The 16647-nt window shown below is 38.8% G+C and overlaps 1 pseudogene across 1 annotated transcript; it reads right to left on the reverse strand.

The window, feature by feature from the left end:
* Window positions 1–7068: 7068 nt before the first annotated feature.
* Window positions 7069–9258, reverse strand: LOC108282346 (annotated as a pseudogene). Its single transcript, XR_005195410.1, has 2 exons — window positions 9221–9258; window positions 7069–8836 (listed from the first exon to the last, which is right to left on the reverse strand). The product of XR_005195410.1 is annotated as a switch-associated protein 70-like (transcript).
* Between the last annotated feature and the right edge of the window lie 7389 nt (window positions 9259–16647).

Below are 16647 nucleotides of genomic sequence, written 5' to 3' on the forward strand. Positions count from 1 at the left end.
ACATTTTTGACCTTAAAAATCCTTGAAGACAACATAGGTATCTCCCAGTAGAAGCTATTTTGGAAAAAAGCTATATGGGATAACATGAGGAAATAGACTTTAGAGGATTTGTTCCAACACACATACTTCTCTAAGTTTGTGAAATGAAGGTAAGGAAACAGCATACGCTTTTAATCATGCATTCAGTAATCATTATTGTTGAGCACCTCCTCTGTGCCAAATGCTAAGAAAATGAAGTATCTCTTTCCTACAAAGAAATAAAAATTGTGGCAAATATAATTTTGACTCTACCTGTTTGCTATATATTATTAAAAATCAAGTTTTTAAAAGAAAGATTGCATTTCCAAAGTAGTCATGTAAGCTTAATGACGATATTACATGAAAAACAAATAAGTTACGAAGATGCTTTTAGAGCATATTTTAATAGTTTATATATCATAAATGTTACAATACCTACTTGTGAGAAGTTGAAATCTAGAACAGGCATTCACGCGAAGGTCAGGCCATTTCATCATTTGAAATTCAATACAAGTTGGTAGGGCAAGCCTGAATCCTGACACTCAACTTTAATCGAAGTCTGTGTGCCAGTCAACATTTCCTGTCATACAAGTCTGACACATCAGGTCTGGGCTACCTTATTCTTTTTCTTCTTTTTGGTATTTGATTACCATAATTTTATTGTAATCCTCATTCTTTAGAAATTCTTCCTCCTTTACACTTGCTTTTTTCCCTCTGTATTTGCAAGCTGTGGTTGGTGCCATTGCCCCTTTCTCCTTTGGTCTAGGCAGTGGTGATCTTTTCAACTGTAGTACCATGCTAAGATATACATTAGCAGCAGGATGGTACAAAGCCCTCTCAAATTTCGCACAGTTGTTTTCATATGGGAGGTTTTATGTCTCTCATAGCTGCAAAACACTTTTTCAATTTTTCTCAGTTGCCTGGAGCATATAGTACACAACCCACAATGGCCTCTCATTCATTCATTCACTTGTTCATTAACTCAACAAATAAATATTGAGCTTGGCAATGTGCTGAGCTTGGAAGATACAAATTTGAGCCAAATATTAACTTGAAATCTGTCCTCAAGGAACTCATAGTCTAGTGAGAGAGAGGAAACTTTGTCAAATAGTTATAAAAACAAGTGTAAAATTGCCTTTAGGGTAAGTGACACCTGGTATGTGAGTATTGTATAATAGCTAATGAGAGAACATCCTTCTCTTCGGAAACATCACTTGAAGTGAGATATGAAGCCTGTGTAGAAGGCAACTAGGAGAAGAAGAATGCAAAATGGAATAAGCAGAAAAAACTGTAAGTGCAAAGGCCTTGTGGCAGGAAGAGGCATAAAGATTTGGGACTACAAGGCAGTCAGAGAGGCTAGGATACAGAAGGTCAGGGTGAAAATGTGGGTGGGATGAGGAGGCAGAAAAATGGGGAACAAAACTGGGTAGGCTTTAGTAAGGAGTTTTACCTGTATCCTGAATCACAGAAAAACCAGTGAAGGGTCTAGCAGGGTACCAACATGGGTAGAGTGGCATTTTAAAAAGATTACTTTGGCTGCAGTGGGGTGTAAGAACACATTGAGCTTCTGTTCCATAAAAAATCCCCAAAAAGAAATCACACACAAGCCATAGCTGAACATTTAGACCAAGGAATGAGAAGGAGGAACAGGTGGACGTGGTCTAAAAGAAGGCAAAAACCAGTGTTGGGCTAGAAAAGAAAGTAATCCGGATACTTTGCCCACCAGTTGTAGAACCCACATTCTGCGTGGGTTTTTTTTGTTTTTTGTTCGTTTTTGTTTTAAGACAGAGTCTCACTCTGTCACCCAGGCTGGAGTGCAGTGGCGCCATCTTGGCTCATTGCAACCTCCACCTCCAGGGTTCAAGCAATTCTCCTGCCTCAGCCTCCTGAGTAGCTGGGATTATAGGCAGGCACCACCACATTTTTTTTTTTTTGTATTTTTAGTAGAGCTGGGTTTTGCCATGTTGGCCAGGCTGGTCTCAAACTCTTGACCTCAGGTAATCTGCTCGTCTCAGCCTCCCAAAGTGTTGGGATTACAGGCGTGAGCCACCATGCCCGGCGAGGATGATTTGTTAAACATGCAGATTCCAAGGCCCCATCCTACAACTTTTGAGTCAGAATCTCTAGGAGATGAGACCTGGGAATCCATGTTGGTGTGTTGAGTCAACCATGACTAAAAATTATATTGTCTAAGGCAGACAGGTAAGTGAAAAAAATGATGAGGTTGAAACTATTCAAAATCCCATGAACTCCTCAACGTGCGATCTGAGCAAAGGAAAGAAGAAAAGGCACAGATACAATGAAACGACATTACACATGGGTTTTCTTCCAGGCTTAGTCAAGGCAGCTCCCTGTGCCCTGAGGTTTGTCCCAGGACCTCTCTGCCTGTGTTCTCGTCTGCACCACAGTGCCAAAGGTCCTTCCAGCCATGAATGCTAAATTCTAAACTGAAGCATCTATGTTGAGCCCTACTTTCCCTACACACCTGATGATGATTTATCTTCATTTTATTCTGATTACCAATTGAGGCTTGTTCATAATACTTTAAATTAGGGTTAGCAAATTACTTCCTGTGGTCCAAGCCCAGCCTGTCCCCTATTTTAATATGGCCCAGGAGCTAAGACGGTTTTATATTTTTAATGACTGAAAAGAATCGAAAGAAGACTTATTTTATGATGCAATAAAAGTATATGAAATTCAAATTCAGTATCCACAAAGAAAGTTTTATTGGAAGACACAGCCATACTCATTCATGTATTGCTGATTTTGCTCCATACATACTTCACAAAGGTCAGGGTGAGTAGTTGTGACACCATCTGGCCCACAAAACCTAAAATATTACTATATTTTTTAACAGAGAAAGTTTCTACTCATGCTTTAAATTAACCTCTCAGCCTTTTTGGTTAAACTACTGACAAATTACCAAACTTCTGTGAAGCAAATAGTTAATTTGTAATGAAATAATTGTCCCATAATTTAAATATTTTATAAATTTGACTTTTCAAATTGAATCTTCTTAAAGTTTATATCTTTTTGTATTATGACTAACTTACTGTCATTCAGGTGAATCAGAAATGTATGGATTCATAAAGGATCTAAAATAATTATGAGTCCACTGTATATTGCCTAGGCTTCTCTAGAAGTATATCAAATTAATAAGACAAAATCTACATATAGTCTGTACTTCAATTTTAATTGACTTATCTAAAACAAAATTAATTACTTTTGACTTCAAACCCATCTTAGTCTTCCATTCTATACATTTAATACTATACATTTGAATAACATTTTATGAATATGCAAAATGCTTTTGAAAACAGTAAAAATCAGATAATTCACACTATTGACAAGGAGGCCTAGTATAGATTAGCTCATTTCTTGAGAGAGGATTAAAAAAAAAAACGGTGTAAGTTTAGTGAATTACCCTGTAAACTGTGCCCAGAGAGACACACACTATTGACAAGAATCTTTCAGTAAAGATACCATAACATATTTGGTAAACATAATGGGAGTTGCACTTGCAGGAGACCTCATTACAGCTCTTGGCTATGAAATGTTCTTGGAGAAGTGAGGTGAGACTGCTGGGTTTTCTTCAAGAAGTATTGAGTTTGTGGATTATTAAAGAGGTGAGAACCAGTGAAAAAGTGGGGTTAGGCTGTACAGCGCTTTTCAAGACTCATTCTGTCTTCAATGTTTACACTGTTAGAGAGTTTTTCTTAGATTCAACTCAAGTCCAGGAAATATCTTTTTAATTATATTATTTTGTTTTAATTTTTTTTAGTACCAGGTACAATAAAATCTTTGAAAGAGAAGAATTGGTATGGGGGAGAGAAATAGCAAACTGCTATAATAACCTTTGGATGTAGCCTTCCCTAGCTTTTCCAAGTCCTAATAAGCCCATGAAGGGGCAGACAGTTTTAAGGCCCACTGGGACAAGAAATTAAAATTGTTTCCTCTGGCATGGGCCAGACTGGAGCAATCTTATAAAAAAAGCAAATTAATTTTTTTCCCACATCCACTCTTCCACTCACACATTTTTTTCTAATCAATTATTAGTTTATTTTTTGATGATCAATTCAATAATTTTTTTCTGGTATTTTTAATTTTCTTGCTGGATCCATTTTACTTAAAAAAATACAAAATATTTTTAATATATCTTAGAAAAATTAGCAAAAATTTGCAAAAGTTGAGCATATTACATTGTACAATGTTTTGATATGAATGTTTTAAAATAATAAATATTTGGTTTCCTCTCAACATAGCACATCACAAAAATACATTTTAAAAACTTTTTTCATGCATAATTCCTGAAAATGATCATATCCCTACTTATTAAGGAAAACAGCTGATTATCAGAAGCACTCAAACACTCCTTAAATTTTCTGTACAGTAATTACAAAAGTAAAACCAAGAATTAAAACCCTTCGACAGGTAAAACCATTTTAAATACTACAAAAAAATCAGTTAGTATCAAAATATAATTCCAAATGGCATTTACTTAGTTCATTTCTGTGCTGTCTTTGATTCACAAGTATCTATCTTAGCCAAAGCACTGTTTAAAAGTATTTTGCCTCCATTAGACATAGTGCCACTGAAACCAATATGTAAATTGGTAACATTGTGCATTAATCAGAAGCTTGTTGCACAACCACATATAAAACTGCTTGGTCATATCAAGGTCCACCTGTGACCAGAAAGCAGACGGTCCTTAGGCTGATGGCTGGGAGCCAGACGGTGAGGTCTTCAAGAACCCAGGGATAGGGCAGCTAAGCCCCAGGTCATGTTTTCAGCTACAGCTGTGGATTAAGCCAGGTTGAAGGGAGGACATTCTGCAAAAGTGCAGGGCCTATTTCACAACTTTTAGAAGTAGAAATTCACATATTCTATCATCACCCTCCCCACCACTCAGAGACTCCCCAAGGCCACACTGTTCCATAGATTTCACATAGGTGATTAGCTTCTTTGTAAAATATTTTTTCCTCATGCTGGAATGAGGGATACTGGGGTCTTCTGGTGTAATGTGTAATCAAACCACAGGAAAGTTTCTATTTCTTGCCTAGGTCTCATTGGTCTAATACACCTGCCAGCTACTGAATAATATGATAATACTGATAAATGGCAGGGCAGAAATTCAATACCCAAATCAGCTGTCAAATTTCAAAGGCACATGATACAAAAATATTTTAGACAATAATCTAAGCTTTATAAAGATAACTACAAGAAATCATTAAATAAAATTATAGTTTTATTAAACAGCTAAAAGTCTTCAGACAAATACCTAAAGACCACTTTTTCATTGGCAAATATTTTCTAGTCATAAAAGGTGATAATTTATGGGATTATATTCCAGTTTCCAAATGCATACACTGAAACCTCTAATACCATTCTCTCTAGATGTATACATCTATTTGGAATTGCTTTCTTAGTATGCACTCAGCAAGCACTAGCATAAGAACACCTGAGGTTCTCTGTCCTCATTTAATACTTGCAGAGAGAAAAGGACTTAATTCTACTGAATTCTGCCCACCCCCCTTTTTCAACAACTGAATTATCCCCATATTTATTTATAATTTTAAGCTTGATTGCTGCCCATGGAGTTACTGCTGCTTCTCAATTATAACTAGTGTTAGAAGGCTTGATTTCATAAATGTTCTCCTTAATCCAAAGATAGATCATGTATGAAAATCTTCCTTAATACTCCTTTGAAATCAGATATATATAAACTATGATCCCAATTTCCCTGTTAAACTTATTTCTATTGGATATTTCCTCCATTGTCATCACAGAGGAAGGGAAAAAGCAGAAAAGCTTCCCGTCTAACAAAGGCTAACATCATGGCTAGGCTAATATATTGGCATGCTATCATCTTTATGATGTTTTGAATCTAACTAGCAGACATACAGTCAACTTCCTATTGGCCATGTGCATATAATTTGCTTTCTTAATTATCCAAATAATTTTTATTTCAAATTAGCTTCTTTCAGCTATTCAGCATAATCCTCTCACAGCCTGGCATATACTTAGTAGCACATCATTGACTAGAGAGAGTGAATATGGGAGAAAATTAGGTTGAGAATATGGGGCAAAGGGGTGGTCTCCTTTAAGGTGAGGGGAAAGAAGACAGGAATGAAACATGTCAAGTGTATAATGGTTAGGGAAATAAATATCTTAGTAGAAGCTAGAAAACCCCTACTAACAGGATCACATTCCAAAAGGGCAACCAGGAAATGGCAGTGACTCTCTGACTTCTCTTTCAGAGCACCAATGGTCAAAGGCATTCCATGTCAAGTATCAGGGAATGGAAAGCAAACTGCCCAGTCTAGTTAACAGCACATACTCGGAGAAGGAAACACGCTGCCAAAGGAAAGAGCTGACACCCAGTCCACAGAGGTCCTGACTACCCTGTGGCCGTGAGCCCCTCCAAACTCTGCTGTCTGCACCCTGCCACATTTGGGGAAGAATATGAGAGAGCTAAAAGGTAATTTTCAGAAGTTGAAATTTTCAAAGAAAGAGTAAATAAACAGCTTGACAATATTGACTCCCCCCCCGACCCTTTTCAGGTAGCCCTTATTTGCAGAAAGATAAATAATAAGGCTTCCTTAGGATATTGACCCACTTAGAGAGGCACAGAAGAAAGAAGAGTTAAAAGCACCAGAGCCCTTTCTTTTTCTTTTTTGAGATGGACTCTTACTCTCACCCAGGCTGAGTGCAGTGGCATGATCTGGGCTCACTGCAACCTCCGCCTCCTGGGTTCAGGTGATTCTCCTGCCTCAGCCTCCCAAGTAGCTGGAATTACAGGTGCTTGCCACCATGTACAGCTAATTTTTTTCTTTCTATTTTTGGTAGAGACAGGATTTCACCACGTTGGCCAAGCTGGTCTTGAACTCCTGACTTCAGGCGATCCACCCGCCTCGGCCTCCCAAAGTTCTGGGATTACAGGTGTGAGCCACTGTGCCTGGCTCCCAAAGCTGTTTCTTTTGTCTTTAGCATAAAGCTCTCCCGCCATGTGGTATCTACATTAACTGATGTGATGTGAGCCAGCAAGCTCAGTCACTCCGTGGTCTTTTTCTCTTTCCAGTTCTTTCTCTTCAAGTTCCGCCTCAGTGAAAGCAGCAGGTCCCCAGTTAGTGATCAGGTGAGGGTTCTCTGAAGCTGGTTCTATCAGTCGAATTAATCCTTCATGATGGGCCTCTTTGTCCTTCCAGCTCTTGGTCTTATTAGGTGCCATCTCTAGCTTCTTTTTAACTTCCTTGTACTGCTCAAGTGCTTGTTTCCGTTCCTGCTCCAGCTGCTCCATGGCCTCCTGCAGGGCCCGCTCCTCCAGAACACATTGATTCTCCAACTCCTGCTTCTCTGCCTCAGTCATCTGAATGGCCTGCTGCTGCTCCAAGTGCCACTTTTCTAGTTCAGCCCTCTTGGAAGACTCTTCCTCCAACAACCTGGCCTGAAGCTTCCGCACCGTCTCTTCATCTTGCTGGGCCTGTCTCTCATCCTCAAGAGTCTCTTCCAGCCTTAGGTACATGTCTTCCAGCTCCCGTACTCGCTGTAAATACTGTTCCACTTCAGAGGACTTTTGGGCAACCTGTTCTTCCACCTGCTGTCTGATAAGCTTCTCTCTTTCCAGCTCTGTGCTGAACCTGGCCTGAAATTCCACTTGAGTCTGAAGGCGTTTCTTTTCCTCTTCTGCTGCACGAGATGCTGCTTCCTCGTTTCTTCCGCACGGCCTCCAACTCCAGCTGCTTGCTTTCGTTGGTGGCCTGGAGCTCCTTCATTTGTCACTCCAGTTCCTCTTGTTCAGCCAGTTGCTTCTTCTGGAGTTCCTTCAGACGATGTTGAGCTTCTTTGTGTGGTGGAGGGCTGCCCAGCTTCAACGGATGAATAGTAGAGTGAATGGCTTGAATCCACTCCTGTTTCTTCTTCTGAAGCACCAATTTCAAAAGTCTTAGCAAAACATTTTACGAGAAAAAGTCATTTCTTTCCATCTTTGTCAGGCAAGGACTCTAAACAGCAATTTTCATCCAAGAGAATGTCTCCTTTCTTATCATTCAGGTCCTCACTCACATAGTAAGAAATTATGTTGCGTTTTAGTACAAACCATCGTTCAGTCCAGTTTTTCTGTCTGTGGCCCTTTTTCATCATGTAACCCTGTTTCAATACATCTAATATAAAGTTCATTAAAGACTTCATTAATTGCCATAGACACAGTCTGTCAATCCATGCCTTTGCTAAACTGTCCATTTCCAATAAGCTCGATAAGTTCCCATGCAGCAAGACCATCTTTACTGTCATCAAAGTTGATGTTATAATGTTCAAATTGTTCTTGCTGCCAACCTCCTCCTATAGCTTCTGTTAAGCTTCTTTAGCAGGTATTCAATTTCTTCTGTCACAATAATTAACGGATATTTGGCCTCAGATAAAAAGTTGAAAATAACCCATGCTTTAAATGCATCTTCTGTAATGAGCAGGGGATTCTTTGTGAGGTTTTTTTTTGACACAGAGGGTCCTACACAATCTATGGAATTCAATCTTGTCAAAGTTGTCTTGGACCTTTCCCAAAATGAACTTGTTTAAATAAGGCATGTATCCCTGGTTGGATACTGACCCCTCATCATCATCCCTGAAGTGTTCTTCAAGGGCAACCGGGTCATGAGGAACCTTCAGCACCATGCACAGGTTATGGGAAAGGACCTTGAGCTGGGACTTGGTGACTTTGCCACTGTGGTCATGGTCGAGTGCAATGAAGGCATGCCAAATGGCTTTGAGCAGCTCATCCCTCAAGCTCCCCGTGGTTGCTGCCCTGCTGCCCCACCAACCCCTCCTGGCCAGCCAGCCCCTCCGTACCTCTCAACAAGTATTTATTTAGCACCTGAGAGGCACCAGGTTAAAACTCTGGCAGCTCTATAGAGAGTTATAAGTAGTGCCATCTGTTCTACCTAGCCAAGGTAGGAGAGTGCTGGAACAAACAATGCTAATAGCTCTTTGAATTAACATAATAAAAGTTTACTTCTAGCTTATGTAACTTTTCAGTGTGGAAATTGGGCCCTCCCATCTTGTAGTTCTATAATATCCTAGGATATCAGGGGCCTTCCCTTTCAATGGTTAGAACTCAATCACTTGGCCACAGATAACTGTAATGAGAAACATGAGGAAACGGGTTGGGGAAAGATAGCCAGTCTTGGCCAAGTATCTTCAGGAAACTTACTTTCTCTCATACGTCAGTGCTGGACCACTCAGCACCATCATACTGCATGGATTGACATTCCTTTCACACCTCACACCACCCGATGCTCTGAAATCTTTTAGCCTCTCAGCATCACTGGAGGCAGGGATAGGAAATGTGAACTTGATTGAAATAGGAGATTATTTGAGAAACCACTCTATGCCTTATTATTTTAATAAGTTAAGTAAATTATTTTAATCTTATTTAATCCTCTCAACAATTCTGAAATGTAGGTTTTATTAACGTCATATCACCAATGACAAGCTGAGATTCAGAGAGGCTAAAATCCTCCTAGAGTGACTTGGATTCAGTCTCAAGTCTACTGGACCCCCAATCTGGTACAGTTTTCATTACACCGGTTTCCTAACTTGAGTTTTAGTTGTGCAGCACCTTTACGTCATGTAAAGTATTGCATACTTCTAGTACTGTTAAAAAGATCTCCTTATCAAAACTTAGTCTCAGCCAAGGCAATGCTACCTGTGACGCACTATGATGGTACTATCTTTACACCTTAGCAATCACTTTATTGTTTGTATCCTCATTATTTGTAATTTAGGATAACAACCTAATAAATAATGTTGAGCAAGGACAAAAGACCAGCACTGATGATCTATAATACTTTCCCTGGGATTTTTGCATTTTTAACAATATATGCTTAGGGTTTAGCCTAGAGGAGAAAGTCACTAGAATGACATCCTCAAATTAAAACCACAACGAGCTGTCATTGCATAGCCACTGGAATGACTAAAAAGACGAATTAAAAAAGCAAATTTTGCAAAAATATGTAACAATTCTCATAAATAACTGGAGAAAATATAAAAGCATACAACCACGTTGGAAAACTGAGCAGCAGTGAGAAAATTTAGCATCTATTCTTCACCCAAATTTTTCACTTGTAGATATTTATCTAAGAGAAATGAAAATATGTTCACACACACACATACACACACACACACACACACACACAACCTGTAAAAAATATACAAAGATTCCCCAACTTTTCGGTCTCTTCTACACTCTTAATAATCATTGAGAACCCTAAAGGGCTATTGTTTATGTGAGTTTTATCTATTAATTGTTACTAAATTAGAAATTAAAACTGAGAAATTTAGATACCTATTCATTTTGAAATAACAGTAATAAAGTCAATTTTAACTATTAATATAATTAATATTGTTAACTTAAATAACATATTTTTATGGAAAATAACTATATTTTCCCAAATAAAAAAATCAGTGTGAAAAGTGGCACTATTTTACATTTTTGCAAATCTCTTTAATAGAAATTTAATAGAAAATGACTGAATTCTTTTAACTGTTTCCACATTGTCCATTCAAGAATGATTACTGTACTATAGCTTGCAATAGGAAAAAGTTGGAAACAATAAAACTGTGTATTTAAGAGAATTGATAAGTTTCATATTTATAATACTAAATAGTTGTTCAACTAGATTCAGTTATGTGTATCAATTAGTAAAATCTCAGAATCAAAATATTGTCCAAGAAGAGCAAGTAGAAGAATGACACTGTATGAGACTATTTTTATAGAGTAAGAAAACATTAAGAAATGTTCTAAATATTATTTATCATATCACATAAAAATATAATAAACCTATAAAAGTCGCATAATTATAAACTCCAAATTCAGAGTAATTTTCCTCTAGAAGAGAAAGGAAAGGAGGGAGGGGAATAAGATTGGAGAGGAATAAACAGTAGATTCAATTGTATTTAAAATGCCTTATTTTAAAATTCTAAAGAAATATGGTAAAATGTGAAGGTTTGACACAGCTGAATAGTTGTTACAAAGGTAGTATTCATTTTACTTGCTATGCTTTTATGTATGATTGAAATATTTCAGAATGCTAAAAAAAATTTATGTATAAGAGAGTACAAAAGGCTTTGTGAGTAAGCAAAACAAATGTCTTGGTAATCTATGTTCGAAGGGTTATTCTCATTTTTGTTGTTTTGAAGTTTTTCAAAAAGTTTTCAAACACAACAGGAAGAGCTTAGGCTCAATTCATGCGCATATTTTTGTTTTTAAAACTTTCTTGAATTCGTACCCTTTCTAAATTTTGAAGGAAGGGCCTCTTTTAAAGGGTTTGTTTATATTTATCCAATGAAAATTCATTCAATATCCTCTACAAAAAAAAAAGAAGAAACAAAGAGGTATTGAAGAGTTACAAAGATGCCTCTTCTACAACAGCTAACAATGAAACAAGAAAGTAATTTCTTATCCCAACTGAGTTCATAGATGCATGGGCAATCCAGCAAATACTCTTCCTAGGTACACCACAGTAAATATATGCACTAGTACATAGGGACAGGTGTTTAAGAATGTGTATTGATTTCAATGAATTAACCATTAGTAGAAAAAGGTTTAATGAATTATGGTGAGTCTGCGTAATGAGACCTTATCCAGTTTACAGTAGTAGGCAACTACCTTCACTTTGCATAATTATCTTGGTTATTCTTAAGGATTTCTTCTTCAGCAAGAAATTGTAACATAATGTTATCTAAATGTAAGGCAGAAATTTGTTTTTTTTTATTAGAGTTGCAGAAAATTTAAATTTAAATATTAATTTTGGGAAAAATGTTTTTTTGATTTTAAATTGTCTAATTGAAGAATATATGGATTTCTATACATTCTGATCTTGTGTTATGTCCATCAATAAGATTTTTTGATTTCTTTACCTTGTCATGCTTAACGTATTCTTAAATGCTTTTTTTGTTTTTGTTTTTGCTGTGCATGAAATGTTTTCCATTCCGATTTGGGATGCTTAAGGCTAGGATCTACGAGAGGTATAGGTTATTTAAAATATTTATCATGTATACAGCCAGCTTACCAAATTTTCTAACTAATTCTATTATTATTATTTTCTTTTGAGATGGAATCTCACTCTGTTGCCCAGGCTGGAGTGCAGTGGCGTGATCTTGGCTCACTGAAACCTCCATCTCCTGGGTTCAAGTAATTCTCTGCCTCACCCTCCTGAGTAGCTGGGATTACAGGTGCCTTCTACCATGCCTGGCTAATTTTTACATTTTTAGTAGAGTGTTTCTCCCAAAGTTCTAGTGTTAGAAACTTTATCCCCAGTGCAACCATGTTGAGAGCGGGGCCTTTTGGGATATATTTAGGTCATCAGGAATCCACCATCATGAATGGATTAACACGCTATAAGACGGCTCGTGGAAGTAGTTCACTCTCTTCTACCCTTCTGCCATTGAGGACACCACCCCCATTCCCTCTTGCCCTAACACTTTCTGCCATTTCCAGATGCATGAAGAGGGCCCTCATCAGATGTTTGCACCTTGATCTCGGACTTCCCAGCCTCTCCAGAACTGTGAGAAATATTTTTTTTTATTTATAAATTACCCACTATGTGGTATTCAGTTGTAGCAGCAAAAAATGACTAAGATAAAATATCTGCTAAGTCTTCTAGGGGCTCAGGTTGTTTGATCAATGGCAGCTCTCCCATTGGGGGTAAATGAGATCTCCATTCTCTTTAACAACACCTAATGGCTCTCTAGTTTAGCAGCAGGTAGCAGGCTACCCTCTACTATGTTGGGGAACTCTTTTGCTCCCCAGGCTCTTTGTTCTCTTTGATACTTTGTCCTCCTGTTATACCCCTTGGCCTCTTGGAAACCAGGGATACCTGGTACTCTCATGAAAGGCCAATGAAGGCCTTCTCCCTGGGGTTTACCAATCTTCACAAAGTAAATTATTTCCTGGGGTTCTACAAAGCTGGTCTCCAGATGCTCACTCAGATGAAGAAGAGTGTTCCATATCAGTCAGGTGGGGACTAACAGATTGGAAGTGGTGAGGAAGTCAAAGGGCTGAATTTGGGTCACTGTATTTCCGGAATCCCCCTCTTTTAGATTTCTAGATTATTATGCCTAATAGACTCAGGGTTACTTTTTAAGGAAGCTGTTGAATGATATATGTATGGCTTCATCCTGGCTCAAGCACTTAGTGACTTGGCTTCCCACATTCTTCCTTTCTCATTCTCTATCCAACCATATACCTTAACTAAGTAGAGTCTAGATTACCTCAAAATGTACTTTGTACCATGACAGAACTCCAATTCATAGATAGCAAATCCTAGTGGCTTACACTTGCATTCAATTGAAAAAGTTGTGGAATAACTAAATAATCTTTATGACACAGTTTATCATGCAGGATTGATAACATCACTAGATTGTTGGTGGCTGAAGACGAAAATACATAACATGACACATTAGCTGGTCTCTAATAATGGCCCCCAGTGAACCATACTTTCCAGTGTTCCTACCCACTGAATCTGGACTGGTGGGCCCATGACTTCCTTCAACTGATAGGATGCAGGAAAAGGGACAGTCAGACAGTTACAGCCCTAAGCCTGTAAGAAGGTCAGTAGCTTTGAGTCACAGTGTTAGATGTCCAGCTACTTTGCTGGAAAGACCATGGAGAGACACCACATGTAGAGGCCAGTGGAAAGAGAGAAAGAAATCAGCCACGTCCTCCCCCTGCCTTTACCAGCTACAGTCCCAGACTTAGGCATCCTTGCCAGGGTGTCTATCAGACTCACGAGAGGAGAGTCCTGGGTGTTCAAGCCTTGCCCACAATCTGGTAACAGCTGCAAAGAGACCCTAAGTGAGATCAGCAGAAGAACCATCTAACAGAGCCTATTTAAGAACAATGGGAGAAACAGTGTGCAAAATGGCCTCTGAGTTCAGTTCTTGCTGAAGCTTAGGCTGACTTTGTTCATTCAAATAGACATACTTCAGAATGCCAAACCACAGAATAGAAAACATAATAAAATTGTTGTTTTAAGCCACTAAATATTGAAGTAGTTTGTTCTGCAGCAATTTATAACCAAAACACATGTTAAGGCAGAAATGTGGAGTGAAGTTGGGACTCTCAAACCCACACAGTGACTTATTTCCAGACCTAGATTTTCCATTTTGTTCGATGTTTTCACCCCTTTAAGCAGAGCCTTTGTCTCCTTGTTGCATTTAGACAAAATTCTTAGTGACACAATTTAGGATTTTTAGGACACTCGATTCTCAGGGATTTAACAATGATCCACTAGAACTTACAACAATGAATGCAAATAAAACAATGCTCAAACTTGGATTACCCAATATGCTGAAAGTGTGCAATCTTGTTTCATTTCCCAAAAGCATTTGGCTCTCTGAATCAGGCCTTCAATCTAGTGAAATGTCTGTAAGAGTAAAATGGCACACACTCACCGAGGCTCATAAAATCATAATAATAATAAAACCCCCCTCAGACCTCTTTTTTTTTTTCAGCTGTGAAGCAGCACCTGCCATTAGCTGTGGTGGTTCCTATTTTCATATTGTCTGACAGTAGCAGTTGGATCACGCTTGAGCCAGTGTGACTGAGAGGCGGGCTCCCTGCTTCCACAAAGCTGAATTTAATAAGATGAGAACAGCATGCCAAGATGGGGAGCTCCCTCCCTGACACTTATCCTGACACCAGCCCCTCAGCAGGGCTGTATTGCTGTGGTAATCTGGGTGAGCCGGACAGAGTGTCCTGCTTACAAGTTCAATATAATGGAACAGCAGGGGGCGAAGCGTTGGCAGAAAAGCTTAGCAAAGTTAAAGCCTATTACTCTATGCTTGAGGAAAAATGAGTCACCAAATATTACACCCAGAGCAAGACTTGAACCTGCCAAATGCAGCAGCAACACACGCTGAGCCTTGTCCATAATGGTGCATTCATTATGTTATGGTCCAGGGTAATGTGGATTTAAATGTTTTTAACCCTAATGGAAATGTATATGCAAATTTGCCCTTAAGCCCATCCCTCCCTCAGTATTCTTTTGCCCTGTTTGAATCTAATAGGAAAGGTGACTGTACACTGCATATGTCAGAGAAAATGATGCCTTCTTAATCTGCCTTCAGCAGCAAGAAGAAGGCAAGAAACCGGACAGAAATCTTTCAGCTGCATGTTACGGCCTTTGTTGTTGCTGTTTTATGCCTCTTGTGGTGTTGAATTTAAAACTAATGGAAGAAATAGCATGCAAATGATCTCTGTATTCAGTACGGATTGAGGCTTAGGCTGGCTTAGTTAACTTGAATATCAGCTCTTCAATACAAGAGCTCTTCAATATAGGTTAGGTTTTGATACAGATTCTTCAATACTGGCCATTCAAATCAAACTCAGACATGGAACAGATTTGCCTTATACTTTCCATGAACCAGTGCCCCAGAACTTATATATTTCCATCAACCAGTCTAACTGAAAGACCATTATTTAGAATCCTGATCCTTAGGACTCTAAAACTCAGGATATTTGAAAGAATCACAATAGAACTAAGATTTGTGATTCCTCCTGCTCGCCTAGATCAGCTACTACCATATTTTCATTACAGCAGAGGCTACTGAGATAATCAATTATGGTGTTAATGACAATAGCCACCAAATATTGAGCTCTTATCATGGGCCAGGTAGGTTGGTTGGGTACTTTATGCCTATTACCTCCAATTTTTATGTAGTGCATCATAAATGTTCTCATACTTTTCATAAGATGTACAAAGAAATTTTACCTTTTTTATTTACAGCTGGTCAAATCTTGTTCATCAGGGTTTTCCAACAAAGATAAAACAGTAAATGTCAGACTCTTTGAATGTATAGTGTCTTTCAGCTATATTCTCAGTCTTTTAGGTTTCCTCTCTTTCCCCTTGCTCCTCTTAAACTCGGTGTCTGGAATGCATATGATTAGCACCAGCAGCGAATGAACACTCCAGACTCATGTTAGTTCTTGGATTCCTGGAGGCCCTACCTTAGGATGGCTGGCCTAACCAACTGCATGGGCTGAAGAGCAATCAGGTCCTAAATGGCCATTTGGAGCTTGCTGCTGGACTACTACTAGAGACTGTGGTCCTGGTCTATTGACTCTGTTTATGAAGCCTTCAAATGTTGCAGACTCTGAGCATCACAAGGTGTATGCCAGTCCACCTTCTGTCTCTTAAATTCTGTGTCCCAACATCAGGACAAGTAGGAATGTTTGTATGCCCTTCATGCCAGATGCAAGCCAGGGGGAGCAAGCCCACCTCCTCAGTCTCATCTCTCTAGTTCCTCTGTCATTCAGTGGTGTACTTTCTTTCCCACTCCGTAAGGACATGGTACAGAGATGAATAGAGGATTCTTCCCAAGATCTTAGCTTTGTCTAGGGAAATAGACATCTTGGTGTCTCGGGGATATCCTAGACACATCTAAATATTTCCATTGTCCCCTCACTTTAAATGCAAGACAAAGAGAGAGGGAAATGGGAATCCTGACATCTGACCTCCTTCCTTCATCATTCACACCTTTCTTCTGTTTAACACTGCCCTGGCCCAGAACCAGGGTTTGCCCGTTCCTCTCCCTGCCTAGCCAGACCCCCATACCTCATATCATGAGTTCTTGTGT

The sequence above is a fragment of the Cebus imitator genome, unplaced genomic scaffold (assembly GCF_001604975.1).
Source record: "Cebus imitator isolate Cc_AM_T3 unplaced genomic scaffold, Cebus_imitator-1.0 Scaffold239, whole genome shotgun sequence".
NCBI classification, from domain to species: Eukaryota; Metazoa; Chordata; class Mammalia; order Primates; family Cebidae; genus Cebus; species Cebus imitator.